Source organism: Molossus molossus, unplaced genomic scaffold (genome assembly GCF_014108415.1).
Source record: "Molossus molossus isolate mMolMol1 unplaced genomic scaffold, mMolMol1.p scaffold_m16_p_12, whole genome shotgun sequence".
Lineage (NCBI taxonomy): Eukaryota > Metazoa > Chordata > Mammalia > Chiroptera > Molossidae > Molossus > Molossus molossus.
The window spans coordinates 98,894,622-98,910,579 of record NW_023425347.1 but is presented as its reverse complement, the minus strand read 5'-3'; the positions used below and the strand labels follow the sequence as shown (position 1 = coordinate 98,910,579).

At 50.7% G+C, this 15,958-nt stretch overlaps 1 protein-coding gene across 5 annotated transcripts in view; it reads left to right on the top strand.

Moving 5' to 3' along the window:
• Window positions 1–15,958, top strand: part of PIK3CD (phosphatidylinositol-4,5-bisphosphate 3-kinase catalytic subunit delta) — a 53,018-nt gene that overhangs the window by 16,437 nt on the left and 20,623 nt on the right. For 3 of the 5 annotated variants that reach the window (XM_036256997.1, XM_036256992.1, XM_036256994.1), the window contains exon 2: window positions 7,772–7,888. The exons of 1 other annotated variant lie outside the window; for it this stretch is intronic. The gene's annotated coding sequence lies outside the window, so the exon portion shown is untranslated. Of the gene's footprint in view, window positions 1–6,020; window positions 6,113–7,771; window positions 7,889–15,958 lie in introns of those variants that run through there. One more of the 5 variants, XM_036256995.1, reaches the window with a different exon arrangement.

Genomic DNA, 15,958 nt, shown 5'->3' with positions numbered 1-15,958 from the left:
AATTGATGTTCTCTCTCATCGATGTTTCTATCTCTCTCTCCCTCTCTCTCTAAAATCAATTAAAAAAAATTTTTTTTAAATAAACAAAAAACAACTGAGGCTCTTGCCCTGGCCAGTTTGGCTCAGCAGTTAGAGTGTGGGCCCACAGACCAAAGGGTTGTGGGTTCGATTCCTGGCCCTGGTTGGGGTCGTGTAGGAGGCAATCAATCAGTGTGTCTCTCCCGCATTGATGTTTCTCTCTCCCTCCCTCCCTCCCTTCCATTTTCTCTAAAATAAATCAGTGGGAAAATGTCCTTGGGTGAGGATTAAACACACACACACACACACACACACACACACAAACATTAAGGCTCCTGTCCTATAAAGATCTATTGTTAGAAACAGTTTTTGGTTGTTCAGTGTGGATCTCCTCCATTTCTGCCACTTACTGTGTAGATTTGGGGAAGTCATGGGCCTCAGTTTCCTCATAGAGTGGTGATAATAAGGATCTCAGGGAGCTGTTTTGAGGATTTAATGAGAGAATCAAAGCTGCAGGCATTTATTGCTGCATAGACAACCACATCAGACTTAGAGGCGGGAAGCAACCACTGTGTGTGCTCACAGGTTCTGTGGGCCAGGAGCTGAGCAGGGCTGGGCAGGACAGCGTGGCTCTCTCCAGGATCAGGGTCAGCTGGAGAGACGCTCAAAGGGCTGCCGATGAGCTGTGGAATCACCTAGATCGGTGGTTCTCAACCTTCCTGATGCCGCGACCCTTTAACACAGCTCCTATGTTGTATGTGGGCGTATCTGCAGGTGGGCGGACCCTCTACAGTGAATGTTGTACCAAATTAGAAGAGGAAGAGCCAATCAATTCCAGGAAGGTTGGTGGCTGGGGTACTGGACAGCCGGGAGAAGCTGACATTTCCTCCGTTGAGGTTACCTGAGAGTTCGGGAAAGAAAAGAAACTTCCCTCTTGTTGAACGTGGCGAGTTCCTCTGGCTTCCCGCCTCGTGATCTGGAACTTCAAAGAGGATCTGCTCTGGCCCTGGCTGGTCTGGCTCCGTGGTTAGAGCGTCGGCCCGCGGACCAATGAGTCGCAGGTTCGATTTTGGTCAAGGGCACGTACCTCGATTGCAGTTCGTCGATGTGTCTCTCTCTGATCGATGTTTCTCTCTCCCTCCCCACTCTATCTGAAAATCAATGGGAAAATATCCTTGGGCGAGGATTAAAGAAAAAGGATCTGTTCTGTTCGACCGGAGCAAGTAGAGGGGTGGGAATGTAATTTTTCTATTTTCTCTGATTTTCTCACAGTGGTAAAACAAATTTATCCAGTAAACTACAATAGCTCCCCCACCTTATCTGTGGTTTTGATTTGTCACGGTCACCCTCAGTCTGAAAATATTAAATGGACAGTTCCAGAAATAAACAACTCATGTTTTCAACTGCATGCCCTTTTGAGTGGTGTGATGAAATCTCACGCCACCTGGGATGTGAATTGTCCCTTTGCCTGTCGGATCCATTCTGGTTCTAGGTACTCTCCCCAGAAGCATCTTTTTTTTTTTTAATTTTTTTTTTTTTATCCCCACCTGAGGATATTTTTCCATTTTTTTGTACAGATAGAGTGGGAGGGAGAGAGAGGAAGGGAGAGAGAGAGAGAAACATCGATGTGAAGGGACACATCCAGTGGCTGCCACCCGCACGACCATCCAGGGCCGGGGACAAACTGCAACCGAAGTACGTGCCCTTAGCGGGAACCGAACCCGGGTCTCTCCGGACCGCAGGCCGACGCTCTAACCGCTGAGCCAAACTGGCCAGGGTTCCCCAGAAGCATCTTTGCTGCAAACATTTTTACTACACAGCTAATTGCCGAAAGACAGTTCTGCCATAAGAAAAAATAAAATAAAGGTAAACTGGTTGACAGTTTGGTACTTCTGTGTTCGGTTTCATTTCTCCATCGATGAATCAATCAACCCCTGTAAAAAAAGATATAATAGCCCTGGCCGGTTTGGCTCAGCGGTTAGAACGTCGGCCTGCGGTCCAGAGAGACCCAGGTTCGGTTCCCGCTAAGGGCGCGTACCTCGGTTGCAGTCTGTCCCTGGCCCTGGTTGGTTGTGCAGGTGGCAGCCACTCAATGTGTCCTTCACGTAGATGTTTCTCTCTCGCTCTGTTCCCCTCCCCCCCCCACACTCTACCTGAACAAAAAATGGAAAAATGTCCTCAGGTGAGGATAAATAAAAAAAAAGATAAAATAACTGGTTGGCAGTTTTTATATTGTTTGTTTGTTTGGTTTCATTTCTCCACTGATGGAGGTCTCACAGTTCCTCCCATTTCTGTCTCATGCATGGATCCTCTCTAGCTCTCAGAATGGCCTATACAGTGACCAGAGGTGGTGATGTCGGAAACAGCATTTCTTCCAGATAAGGGTGATTTTCTCCAGCAGCTGGTTTCTTAGTTTGAAATGCATGGCGTTGGGAGGAGGAAGAGAGGCCGAGGGCCCTCTGTAAAAACACAGAGTTAGTGGAACTCACATTTCTCATAAAACATAGACAAGTGCTTATGTACAATCCACACATTTTTAAAAAATCATTTATTTACGCAGTCTTGTCGTGAATCAACACACATCTGAAGTCTCAGTAGCCATGAGTGCTCCTGGGTTATCAGACCGACTGTTGTCCTGTTGCAGTGCTTGTGCTTAAGTGACTCATTTTACCTAATGGTGTCTCATTCACCTCACTTCATCTCCTCCCGAAGGTATTGTGTCTTCCCACCTCATCACGAGAAGGGCGAGTCCACTACAACGAGATATTCTGAGAGACCACATTCATACACTTTATTACAGTACCTTGTTATCATTGTTCTTTTATTATTACTAGCTGTTGTTGGTCTCTTACTGTGACTAATTTATAAATTAAACGTTATCATATGTGTGTATGTGTAGGAAAAGACAGTATGTATAGGGTTCGGTACTATCTGCGGTTTCAGGTATCCACTGGGGGTCTTGGAACGTATACCCGGTGGGTAAGGGGGAGACTACTGTATTTTATTCATAATCTCACTTGTATCTCAGAGAGGACTTCATATACCTGAGCCCTGAATGAGGAATCAGGAGGTTTTGGGTTTTCTTCTCTCTATCACTAGCTGTGTGACATTAAGCACTGGATCTCTGCCTGTTGCCCATCTGCGAGAGCAAACACTTACTGAGCATCTACTGTATGCACCAGGCACTAGAGACTTTGTATCTGTATTAGTTCACTTGATTCTTTCCCAAACAACTCATGTGATGTGTCTTTCTGGAATGTGTCAGTGCAGTTCCAGGATGTTTTTGTAATACAGGCAAGATGACTGTTTGTGGCTTTTGCCATTTCAAAGAATCTTGGATTTTTCTCTGGGCTCCATAGGAACCAGTACCTGAGACACCCGCCGCCCCAGTCTGAACCCCAAGCCAGTCAGGTCACCGGGTTCCATTGCTGATGAGGACCTTGTCTTTGAACTTGGTTTCCCTGCAGACGCACGCTGGAGAGAAAGGGAAGTCTGCAGGACTGGGCCATTAGGGAGAAGGGCACCCACGGTTGGGATCGGGGGAGTGGGACCACCAAAGCCTGTCTGCCCCTTGGGAAATCTTTTTGGTGGCGTGGCACTGAAGGTCATTATCTTTTTCTGGTTGGGGGTTGGTAGGAATTCCACCCCTCCCCAGCCAGGATGGCTGTCAGAGAACTCTCAGCCTCTCTCTTCCCATCCAAGGTCCAGCTGTGAATTCCCCGCTGCTTATTTCTCATCTGGAGAAGCCCCACCCTGTGGGTCAGGAAAGCTCAGCAGGGGGCCCAGGCATTCCTCCATCCCACTGAGTCAAGGGCCCCAACCACCAAGCCATTGGATTGTCTTGTGCTGCAGGGCTCCCTCCCCAGGCGGGGACGCGGGAAGTGAGAGGGTGGGGGGACGCTTAGATCTGAGCCCTGGATTGGACCTTGGGTCTCCCTGGGGCTCAGGCTACGCCTTCTCCAGAGGTTGTCTGCCAAGTGCACAGCCCCGCCCCGCTCTGGGGGTGGGTGATCAAGGTTCAGTGTGTGGATGTGCACGAGTGTGTGTGTGTGGGCTTGGTGTCTGTGACATTGTGTGTCAGTTTACATAATTGTGTGTGTATCTGGGTTGTATATTTGTGAAAGTGTGCATCTGTGTGTTTCTTTGGTCTCCGGCTGAGTGCGTGTGAGGGAGTAAGTGACAGCGTTTCCCTAGGTGTCACTTTACATAATTGTGCCTGCGTGTGTGTGAACACGTATGTAAGTGCGTTTTTCAGTGTGACTGGCTTCTGGGGACGAGATGTGGAGGGTTGCCTCCTCCCATCCTGACATTTCCCCCTTTTGTCTTTTTCAGATTTTCTTTTTATTTTATTTTATTTTATTTTTTTTATTCTCAACCGAGGACATTTTCCCCCCCATTTTTTGTTCAGATAGAGCAGGAGGGAGAGAGAGAGAAACATCCACGTGAAAGGGACACATCCAGTGGTTGCCACCCACACGACCCAACCAGGGCTGGGGACAAACTGCAACCGAGGTACATGCCCTTAGCGGGAACCGAACCCGGGTCTCTCTGGACTGCAGGACAACGCTCTAACCGCTGAGCCAGACCAGCCAGACCCCCGCCCCCCTTTTTTCTTCTCCTTGAAATGCTTGGGGTGTTGAGACCCTGGCCCTGACAGGTTACTGGGTGATTGGGGCGGGGACCCCCTCATTACCCGGCCACCTGGTCCTCTCCTCCCGCGCCTCTGGCCGAGTTTTGCTCCTTGCCCTTCCCGCTGGCTCCCCGCTTGCTCCCCGCCGGACCTGCGACCTGTGGAGGCTCCTGCGGGCTCAGGTGGGCGGGCCCTGCCTGGGGCGCCTCACCGGGAACACCCGACAGCGCCGGACACCCGCAGAATAACTGGCTCTCCAACCACTTTCCTCCACTCACGTCTGCTCCGCCCGATGGAACCCGCTGGGGTGACTCTGAACCTCACGCTCCCCTCGAGCTCCACTGTGGCAAAGGTTTACATGCAGGGCTGTGACCCGAAAGCACATTCTGCGGGGCACGGGGCGCCGCAGGGCAAGGAGCGTGTGGGTGTAGGGATCGAGTACCAAACCCACGCAGTTCCAGTGCTCTGCCGCTAAGAGGCAGTGGGATTGTCTGCGGGCTGGCTGTCTGCGTGTGCGTGTGTGAGGCTAAGTTCCTTGTCCTCGAGCCCGGTTTTCTCATTTACAACCCCAGGGAGACCACAGCCACCTTAGTGTGATGCCCGGATAAAAACTGCAAGGCGGGTGTCAGGGCAGGGGGTGGGCGCTGCGCCGGCACGCACGGGTCGTGGTAATGAAAAGATGCGGTAGTGAAAGTCCCCGGGAAACCCATTCGTTTTCTAAATCCGGCTTGTAACGGGAACCTGGATGGAAAGGAAGACTGGGAGGCTGGGGAACAGCCCGCAGCTGGATTTGAGCCCACAGCCCGGGATAGCCAGTTATTCGGGTGACCCCGGCTCCAGATCTGTGACAGTCGTGCCCCGCCCTTTCTGGTGATTCCCTGGGAATCCGGGAGCGGAAAGCGGTTGGCAGACGACCAGTCCTCGCTCACTTCGCATATGGCATTTTGCCCCTCTGGTTGCAAGGCGGGAGGCGGGCAGAGGGCAGCGCGAGCCTGCCGCCCGGGTGCCGCGGCGGCGCGGAGGCTCCGGGGTCCTCCCTCGCAGGTCGGCCGGGTGCAGCCAGGGTCGGGAAGGATTTGCCGTCCACGGCCACTCCGCGCCTGGCTACCGCTTGCGCTCCAGTGCTTCGTCTGGCTGTGCTGTGAGAATTTGGCGACGGTGCCCGCGCCGCGGCAGGCCCTGGCCCCGCCCGAGCCCCGGGGACGCCCCGCCCCCGCCCGGCGCCCCGCCCCCAGCCCCGCCCGCGCCCGCGCCCTCCCCTTGTCCGGGCCCCGCCCCGTGCCGCGCCCCTCCGCCGATGCCCCGCTTGCCGGCTCCGCGCCGCGGCCCTGCCCTCAGGCCCCCGCGGGCTCCGCGCCGCTGCCCGGAGGCTCGTGCCCTCCCGCCGCTCCGGGACCAGCCTGCCGCGTCCCCTGGGCAACCGTCTCCAGGGAGACCGGGCCCCGCCCCCGGCACCGACACCCGGTACGGTGCCCACCTGTGCGCGCGTCTGCGGGGTCTCAGTGGCCCCCCCTCCCCCCGCCGCACGCCCCGCCCCGCCCCGCCCGGCGCCGGGCTTTGTCCGAGTGGGGAGATCAGGGGTCCAGGGACGTGGGGGCTGGGGAGGCGGGCGCGTTCCCGGACTCCACCGGGAGGCCGAGGCAGGGGGCCGCGCTCTGGTGTGGGCTGCTTCGCGCTCTCCCCCTCTCTTAATCTCATTGCATCCCTTTTGTGCCTCTGGGGGGCCGGGAATCGGGGTGTCCCGCTGTCGCCCTTCATGGGTTGAGCAGGGCCCTCAGCCGTTCAGGGCAAGCTGTTTACTTGTCAGGGACCAGCAGTTGCTATGCGCGTCCTCCCCTCCCCCTGCCCCCGATTCGGGACGGAGCATCCTACTCTGTCCATTCCTAGCGTTGCCTCCCAAGCTTTGCCCTTGAACCCAAAGGGACAGAGGGCGGCAGACCCAGGTCCTGAAGTCCTGGCTAGCGTGAGAACCATAGCAGAGACCCACCTTACTGCCGAGGAAGAGCCTCCTCCCTGGCCGCCCTCTTGTGAATTCTGTCCCGGCTCCGTATTTCCTGACCTGAATTCCTGAGGACGAATTTCTTCCTTGCCTTCTCTAACTCTTCCCTCTCTCGGCTCCATCATGCTCTCTGCTTTGTTTTCCTCGGGTTGAAAGTGCTTTCTCTGTTGTCCTGCCTCATTTCCCTGTGACCGAGCTGCTGTTTTTCCGTCCCCTTGTTAACTCCATTGGTCATCAATGGAAGTTATTTCTTCCTTAGCTCTTGGCGCTGACCTCCTACTTCTCTGGTGGCAGTGCCTTGGGAAGTCCTTGCCATCGTCCCCTGGATGCTGAGTGAAGGGACCCTCCATGCCCACGTTTCTGGGCTCCAGCATCAGGGTCCCTGGGGTATATCCTTCCAACCAGTAGACTGGCAGCAGGGAGAGTTTCAGTTGTCCTTGGGAAATGTGTTCTTGGAATGGATACCTTTTCCAACAGCTTCCTAGCACTGGACTTTTGTCTCATGGGGAAGCCAGTGTTTTTAAGTTTATTTCTCCTTAGCAGCCCTCCCAGGCCACGCCTAGTGGGTTCCAGATAGGCGATTTCTTGCTGTGTGGAGGTAGCTGTGCCCAGGGTCTGGGGTTAGGTAAAGGGGCTGGTCCTAGTCCCTCTCTGGGGCCAGATTATTTCCAGGCGCGGCCCCTCCCCATACTCCCTTTTCATCTCCTGGAGCTGGGATGGATCTTCCTTGATGATGTAATTTGGGTCTGGAATGGGGACCTCGAGTTCAGGAACCTGCTGTTTGCAGCGATTAAATGGAACTCAAATCCAGGCTTGGCTCAGATCACTTACTTTGCTTTCAAAAGCCAAACAAAACCAACAAACAACTCTAAAAATGATCTGAGTCATCTGTATGTATATATATTTCTGCTTCAGGCACTGGAAATGTTCCTGTGGTTTGCTTCAGTGCCACCAAAGGGAGCTGGGGTTGCATCGCCACAGATGGTGAAAAAGGCCCATCCAGCAGAATGTGATTGGTTTGCAAAAAGGGAGCCTGGGTGAAACAGTCACTTTTAAGTTAAAGTTCTGTAAGAGAATGCACAGAAGGTTTCTGAGACTAATTTTTTTCCCCTTTTTTCAAACAGATAAGGATCTCTCAGAGTCAAGCAAGGGTGGAATGATGCTCACTGATTCCAAAGCATCTTTAATCTGCCAGGCAGAGGGGCCTTTGCTGCTGGTCTTTCTTGGACCATTCCAGAGAGGTAGGTTGGGTGAAGGAGACAAGTGAGATGCTGGGAGGAGAGATGTTATTTTGTAGATAAGTTGAAATTTGAATGTAACCCTCTGCCCTCCCTGACCATTCAGCCAAAGGAGAACCTATCTGTAGGACTAGAACCGAAAGGAAGGGAACGACCCACATTTGTGCTTGGAGTTGATGAGTGGGAAGTGAACTAGACCTTCGCCAGCTTCCCAAGAGAGGGATGCTACTGCCTGGGAGAGGAAGGGGCGGCTGTGCTCCGAGGAGCCCTGGAGCCCATTATTCTGCTGCAACATTTGGTATTTGACTTGTTCTGGTCATGGTAGACTTGGGCTGGCCTATTTGGGGAGAGAAAAAGTAAAATATTCATTCTTCCAAAGGAAGTAGGTTGAATTTTGATAACTTGGTATCTTGCTTCTCAAGGAGTCCTTACTGGGGACATTCTGTTTCTCCAGAGAGTTGGCAATCACTGTATCAGTAATAGGATGCTCCTTACAGCTTCTAGAACATTAGTTTGGAAGATGAATGCAGTCCTTTCATTGTGCAGGTGAAGAAACTGAGGCCAGAGACTGACACTGGCTGGGCATTGGCTGGGCACTGGCCAAACACCCTGCCTCTGGCATCTGGGAGTACCTGGGTATGGTTAGCGAGCTCTAGATCCATAGGCCAGCAGTCTATGGGTACATATGTATTCTGTTCCCATCTCTCCTTATCCAGACCCTTGAACAGTTAACCATCATTTCAGGATGGAAAGCTTTGGGTTATAGCCTGGTGTCATCCTTGGAGTCCACCCCTTCCCCCAATCTCATTTTCTCTAGATCTTCATTGATACTTTCCAAACATTTTTGTTACATTTGTATCTTTTTTGAAAGATCAAAATGGTCAGCAGAATTTTAACCCATAAAGCTGGTAAAAAAACAGAGCCACTGCGGCACCAGCTAGCTGAGAGACTGGCCCAGAATTTCTTGCACTCAGCACCTCTCCCACTCTTGCCACCCTCTGGAGGCTTCGGGTACTTTCTTGGGACCCCTGGCCCTGGAGCATAGGTGAAGCCATGGCTTGTGTAGAACTATGTTGCAGTGATTAGAGTTTCTTCTACACACCTGTTTACACTATCTTGAGTCTTGTTTCAGAAGATGCCTTTTAATAATCATTTTAACCCTCATATGTGTTCATTTATAAAAATACCTATTTACTATAAAAAAAAATTGCAAAATGCAAAAACACACGCAAGCATAACTCTCCTTTTTTGCCCCAACCATTGTTTCCTTGTAGGAGTATACTCCCCCCACCTAACAGAGAGTCTTCGGTGTGTATCTTTGGAAACTTGGTTTTTATTTATTAAGTATTATGGACTTCCATATAAACATAACTGAATGTATATGTTTGTTTCTGCCCTCAAAAGCCCACTAGATGAGAGTAAAGGTATATATCTGTAAGGAAGAGGAAAGGAGGAGAGAGGAGGGAATGTGAGCAAAAATGTTGAAAGATACTAACCAGGTTGGGGAAGAGGCCATGCACAGAGAGCTGGATGTCCTGTGCTGTGGGGGGGCAAGCTGGTGTGTCCACAGGAGGACGTTCTCCCCAACCCAGGCTCGAGAATGGGGCTACAGAGTGTTCCCAACCTGGGGCAGAGGTGGCGGTGAGCTAGAAGATCGGTTGAAAGTGTGTGTGAGAGCGACAGACGCCTTGCTCAGCCCACATAGCCATGTGGCTCCGGGCTCCACCCCAGCAGAAGGTGCTGCTCAGGACCAGCCTGGGGCAGAGGGAGGCTGAGGAGGCTGAGGAGGCGCTGTGCTGAGAATGGAGGAGTCAGGCAAGGTCTGTGTACTGACTAGCACGCCCTCGCCTGGTTGGCTCCCGGTTCTCGTACTGACTAGTAGGCCCTCTCCTGATTGGCTCCCGGTCCGCGTACTGACTAGCACGCCCTCTCCTGGTTGGCTCTCGGTCCGCGTACTGATTAGCAGGCCCTCTTTTGACTGGCTCCCGGTCCACGTAATGACTAGCACGTTCTCTCCTGATTGGCTCACGGTCCATGTGCTGACTAGCACGCCCTCTCCTGGTTGGCTCCCACCGGTTTGCGTAGACTAATAGGCCTTCTCCTGATTGGCTCCTGGTCTGCGTACTGACTAGCACGCCCTCTCCTGGTTGGCTCCTGGTCCGCATGGTGACTAGCAGGCCCTCTCCTGGTTGGCTCCTGGTCCGCATGGTGACTAGCATGCCCTCTTCTGGTTGGCTCCCGGTCCGCATGGTGACTAGCAGGCCCTCTCCTGGTTGGCTCCCGGTCCGCGTACTGACTAGCACGCCCTCTCCTGGTTGGCTCCCGAACGTGGAGCCACCCACCCTCCAGGCAGGGCCTTCAGGAACTTCTGAGAAAACTGACCTCATGAGAAAAATGACCCTCAGATAACTGACATTGAGGGGGACCCTTTGAATAACTAGGTTGCTACTTTGTCACTTCATAGTGACACCTACGAGCAAGTAGCCCGACCTGTGCACAAACAGCTTTGAGTACCTTGCTCTTCAATTCGAATGGGCGGCTGTGGATCATGGTGCGTAGAAGGAGGCTCTGCCCGGAGAAAGAGACCCAGACAAAGAGAAAGACGTGGTTCAGAAGTCATAAACATGGTTGTTCTAAAAAAAGAATATTCAAAAAACAGCAATAAGCTCTTGGATATAAAACTATGATAGGAATGGTAAAAACTTCAACAGGATAGTGCTGGAAGATTGAAAAATGCATTTCTGGAAAAGATAAGAAAATTAGAGAATCAGTTTGGGTGGCCCACTATCCATCTCATCGGAGGTCCAGAAAGAGTGGAAAGACATGGAGAAGGGGAAATTATCAAAGAAACTACAGGGGAAAATTCTAGAATTGAAGGAGTTCCGGCATTCAGCGTCTTTGAGTCGAACTCAGCACAATGAATAATAAAAGAAACACTAAGTAAAATCATGAGATGCACTGTGGGATATCATCATCAACTCTCAAAACTCCAGAGGTAGAGAAAAGTTAACAGACAAGAGGCCAAGTGGAGCTCAGAGCGCATGATGCCATTGAACTTGACAAAAGCATCGCCAGGAGCTGCAGCACAATAGGGCCACTCTTTCAAGTTTCCAAGGGGGTCCGGCTGGTGTGGCCCAGTGGCTGAGTGTCGACCCATGCACCAAGAGGTCACCAATTTGATTCCCGGTCGGGACACATGCCCAGGTTGTGGGCCTGGTCCCCAGGGGGGGCCATGCAGGAGGCGGCCAATTGATGTTCTCTCTCCCTTCCTCTATCTCTATAATCAATAAAGAAAAAAAATAAAAATAAAAAGTTTCCAAGGGAAATTAACACCCAACCCAGAATTCTGTAATTGTCATTCCAGCGAAATAATAGACTAAAGGTATTTTTTATTTATTTTATTTTATTATTTTTTTTTAATCCTCACCCGAGGACATTTTTCCATTTTTTGCATAGATAGAGTGGGAGGGAGAGAGAGGAAGAGAGAGAGAGAGGGAAACATCGATGTGAAAGGGACACATCGAGTGGCTGCCACCCACACGACCAACCAGGGCTGGGGACAAACTGCAACCGAGGTACATGCCCTTAGCGGGAACCGAACCCGGGTCTCTCCGGACCGCAGGCGGATGCTCTAACCGCTGAACCAAACCAGCCAGGGCGACTAAAGGTATTTTTTAGACATGAATTCTCAAAAACTTCACCCCCACCTCCTTTGTAACTTTTCAAGGAAGATACTGGAGGATGTGCTCCACTAAAACGAGAAAGTAAACCAAAAAAGAGGAAAGAGTAGTACAATATGCAATTGTCTCTTGTTCTCATTTGGCTCAGCTGCCAAATGGCTTTCTGGATTTCAGCTGTCATCTTACTTTGTGTCTTGGAAGTGGGGAGAAAAACAAAACGAACACCTACCTCACCATGGGAACTGGAAAGGATTCACTTCCAAGCCTCCTCCACAACCAGGACCTGTGACCTGGGCTCCATTTATGAGATGCACTGATGTGATATTTGACACAGAAGAGAGGGATGACTCGTGGACTGGATCCATGCAGCAGTGATGGGCTACAAGGTCAAGTTCTTGGCACCGAGTAACCGGGATACAGACTGACACCTAGTCCTCAGTGGCAACAGGAGCAGTTTTGCCATCAGATAAGCAGTATGGAGTCCACATAGTGGACCACATCATATTTTCTTGTCCAGCTTTTTGTTTTTCCAGGACTTGATAGTTGCCTCATCTTTTCATTTGCTTTGTTTTCAATGTACTCATCACTAATCCTTCCTCAGACCCTCCAACAACAGAACTATGAACTCCTCATAGTACAGCAAACATGTCATAGTCCGTCAGTTCCTTTCCTGCTTCGTGGGTGAGAGTTGGCTTCTTTACTTGCAACCAAGCCCCCTGACTGGGGGAGAGCTGGTGAAGGGAATTTGTATGATGGTGGAGAGAAGTCCCAATGCTACAGCCGAGCAGCTGGTCTGAGAGCACACAGCCCCTCTTGGGCTGGGGAGGAGTAGCTCCAAGAAAAAATGGAGCTGGTGGTTTTTCTGACATATTTGCTGCATTACAAGGAGTTTTATAGTTCTGTTGGAAAGTTTAGGGCGGAATTACATATTCGTACATAGAAAACAGACAGTTAAAGGTGAGGCAACTATTAACTACAAGAACAACAAAAAGTTGAACAAGAAAGGAAATAAAATCATAGTATACTGAGTGGCCTAGCTTTGAACAATATTTACATAGTTGTAATCATGTAAGCACTGACATTTAATTAACAACGATCGCATAGCTGTATTCGGAAGATGAATGAGACGGTGTGTGCGTGCATGTGTGCGTGTGTGTAGGGAAGCACAGACACCTTCAAAGGTAAGAAGTTCAAAGTTGAAAATCCAGAAATACAAGTACAAACCTATTATTTAGAAATGTAGAGATAAATATCCAAAGAAAGAACTGAAATTGGGGGATGGTGTGTTTGCTTGTGAAGTTCAGAGGACTGCAAAATATATATATATATTTTTGCTGCAAGCATTTTAGTTTTAAGTAATTTAAAAAAAATCTTCACCCAAGGACACACCCTTTACTGATCTTTAGAGAGAGAAACGGTGAGAGAGAGAGAAAGAGAGAAACATCAATGTGGGAGAGAAACATCGATTGGCCGCCTCCCATACCTGCCCCGACTAGGGATCAAACCCGCAACCCAGAATGTGCCCTGACCGGAAATTGAACCCGAAACCTTTTGGTATATGGGATGATGCTCCAACCAACTGAACCACCTGGCCAGGACTACTTTTAAGTAATTTTAAAAATCATCTGCTTGTGTAACTTTCATAGATACTAAAATTTAAAAGTCCTTTTGTGGCATCCATATGCATTCATAATATAGCTGTTTTTGTTTCTCTCTGCTTTCTGAAATGTTTTGCCCATAAACGGGTTGTCACGATCAATGTGTGTGCGTTCTGGTGTCCTTCAACGTGGTTAATATTTGCAGTGCCGTGTGCACGGCGTCCTTCTGAGGACTGCATTCTCGCCTCTAAGTTAATGTGTCTTAGCCATTTCCTTATTGTTTTAGATTTATCACTTTCACAAACAATACCACAATGAATGTCTTGGTGCATGTACAGCTTTTTTTAATCTTTGAATTGCTTCCTTAGGACACTTCCTGAGTTCCCCCAAAGTACCAGACTGAGACCATGGGTTTTTCTATTGCGTTTGATGCGTAGTGTCAGGGGCTCCACTTGGGGCGGCCCCACCCTTCCTGGGTGGGCCTGGAACTGAACATCAGAAGAGAGAGTCGGGGTCGAATTTTTTGCAGGCTCATTTGTTCTGATAGTAACAGGAGTCAGAAGTCTTTCTTCTCCCATGTAGAACAGAATTGCTGGAGACTCGCACCTCTCACCTTTAATGTCTGTCTTGGTCTCCCCCATTTAAGGTTTTTTTTTTCCTTTTTAAATATTCAAATGATAAGTTACTATCCTTAAAAGAAAAAAACATTAAAAAAAAGTTACTGTCCTATTGGAAACAAAGGCCTCAAGGGAGACACATTTAAAATGGGAGAGAGTACAAATTTAAAAACAGAAGAATGAAAGCCCTGGCCAGGCGACACAGTTGGTTCGAGCAACGTCCCAATGCGCCAAGGTTGCAGGTTCGATCCCTGGTTAGGGCCCATACAAGAATCAATAGTGAATGCACAAACAAATGGAAAAACAACATGTATCTCTCTCTCTCTCCTCCCTTCTTCTTTCACTCTCTCTCGTCAGTAAATTATAAACATAAAGTAAAAATTAAAAAAGGAGGGCCCTGGCCAGTTTGGCTCAGCGGTTAGAGCGTTAGCCTGAGGACCAAAGACTTGCGGGTTCGATTCCAGTCAAGGGCATGTACCTCAGTTGCAGTTCGTCCCCAGCCCTGGTTGGGGTCGTGTGGGAGGCAGCCATTCGATGTGTCTCTCTCATATCGATGTTTCTCTCTCTCTTCCTCCCTCTCTCCCATTCCATCGGAAGGTAAATGGAAAAATATCCTTGGGTGGGGTTTAAAATATTTTTAAAAAATAACGGGGAGGCAGAAGTGGGTAGACAAGAAGCCCGGGGAGCGGGGCATTTCCCACTCCTTCCAAGCAGACGCGGGGCTGCCGTCTGCACGGTGGCACAGGACTCGGCTATCACGTCCATCCTCATCCTTCACTGCGCCACCGTTTCTCCTGTGGCAGGAGCTCAGGAGGTCAGACAGCCCTCCAGACAAGCCCCCCCTTCCTCGTCCTGGTCTTCGGGACGCCCTACCTGCCTGGTCTCTGGCTTCCGGATATTCCCTTCCCTTTCCCCTTGTGGACACGTCCGCACCCCAGGTGACCAGCACGGACAGGAGCTCCCCGTGGAGGACAGTCTGGCTGCTGCCGGCACCGGCTTTGCTCGCGGCCGCCCTCTTGCTGTGGTTGACAGCTGTGGTGGGGTCAGCTTTCCACCCCAAGGACCGTGGTGGCTACCAGGGAGGGGGCTGTTAGATGGGGCCTCCCCCAGAGACACACTGAGGTGGCTCCCATGCAAATTATTTTGGAAAAACAGCACATTTGTCCTAAAACTACCTGTTGGGGGACACTGGACCATCCACTTTTCCTTCTAGTTTGTAGCTTCGGTTCTTTGTCAAGAAAGCTCTGAAGGACAGGGAACTCCAAGGCCGAGTGCTGGGATGCTGGTCCTCGGGGAAAGCAGACGCTGGGTTGGGGTGGTGGTGACTGTGGCCTGGAGGGCCCAGCTCATTCCCCGTGGATCAAGCCTTACCTGGGACCCTGGCCAGATGCCCCTCCCACTTCCACTCTTGCTTCCCTCCCTTCCATTTTCCTCACAGCAGCCAAAGTGTCTTCTTTGTAAAGTATAAAATCCCATCACACCAACCTCCAGCTAAACACCCTCCGACGACTTCCCATTGCAGTGATGACAACACCTGGACTCCTTCCTGTCCCTGCCAGTCAACTCCCCTTCAGGCCCTTGACTCCAGGAACCTGACCTCAGGGCCTTTGCAGTTCCCATTCCCGCCACCTGGGATCTGTTTCATAGCTTTCCTGGATCCTTCTCGTCAGTTGAGCCTCAAATCCAGTCCAGTCTCGCCCAAGGACCCTTCTCTGACCAGAGACCCTCCCTGCAAGCTTGTTTTTATTCCATTCCAACTCTTTCACTATCTGAAATCGTCTTGTTCTTCATTGTCCTTTTCCTTGTTTCACTTTCCCGTTAGACTAACAACTTCGTGAGAGCAGGGATGGTGCCCGCCCGGCCCATTCCCATCTCGTTCCCTGATGCTCAAATCCAAATCCATATATTTGCGTTTAGTTTCAGATAGAGCGGGAGGAAGAGAAGGAGGAAGAGAGAGAGAGAAACATCGATGTGAGAGAGAGACACATCGACTGGCTGCCACCCACACAACCCCAACCAGGGCCAGGGACAAACTGTAACCGAGGTGCAAGCCCTTAGCGGGAACTGGACCTGGGTCTCTCTGGTCCATGGGCTGATGCTCTAGCAGCTGAGCCAAACTGGCCAGGGCTCAAATCCATATTTTCTGAATGAGTGAATGAATGAGCAGGACTTGGGGCC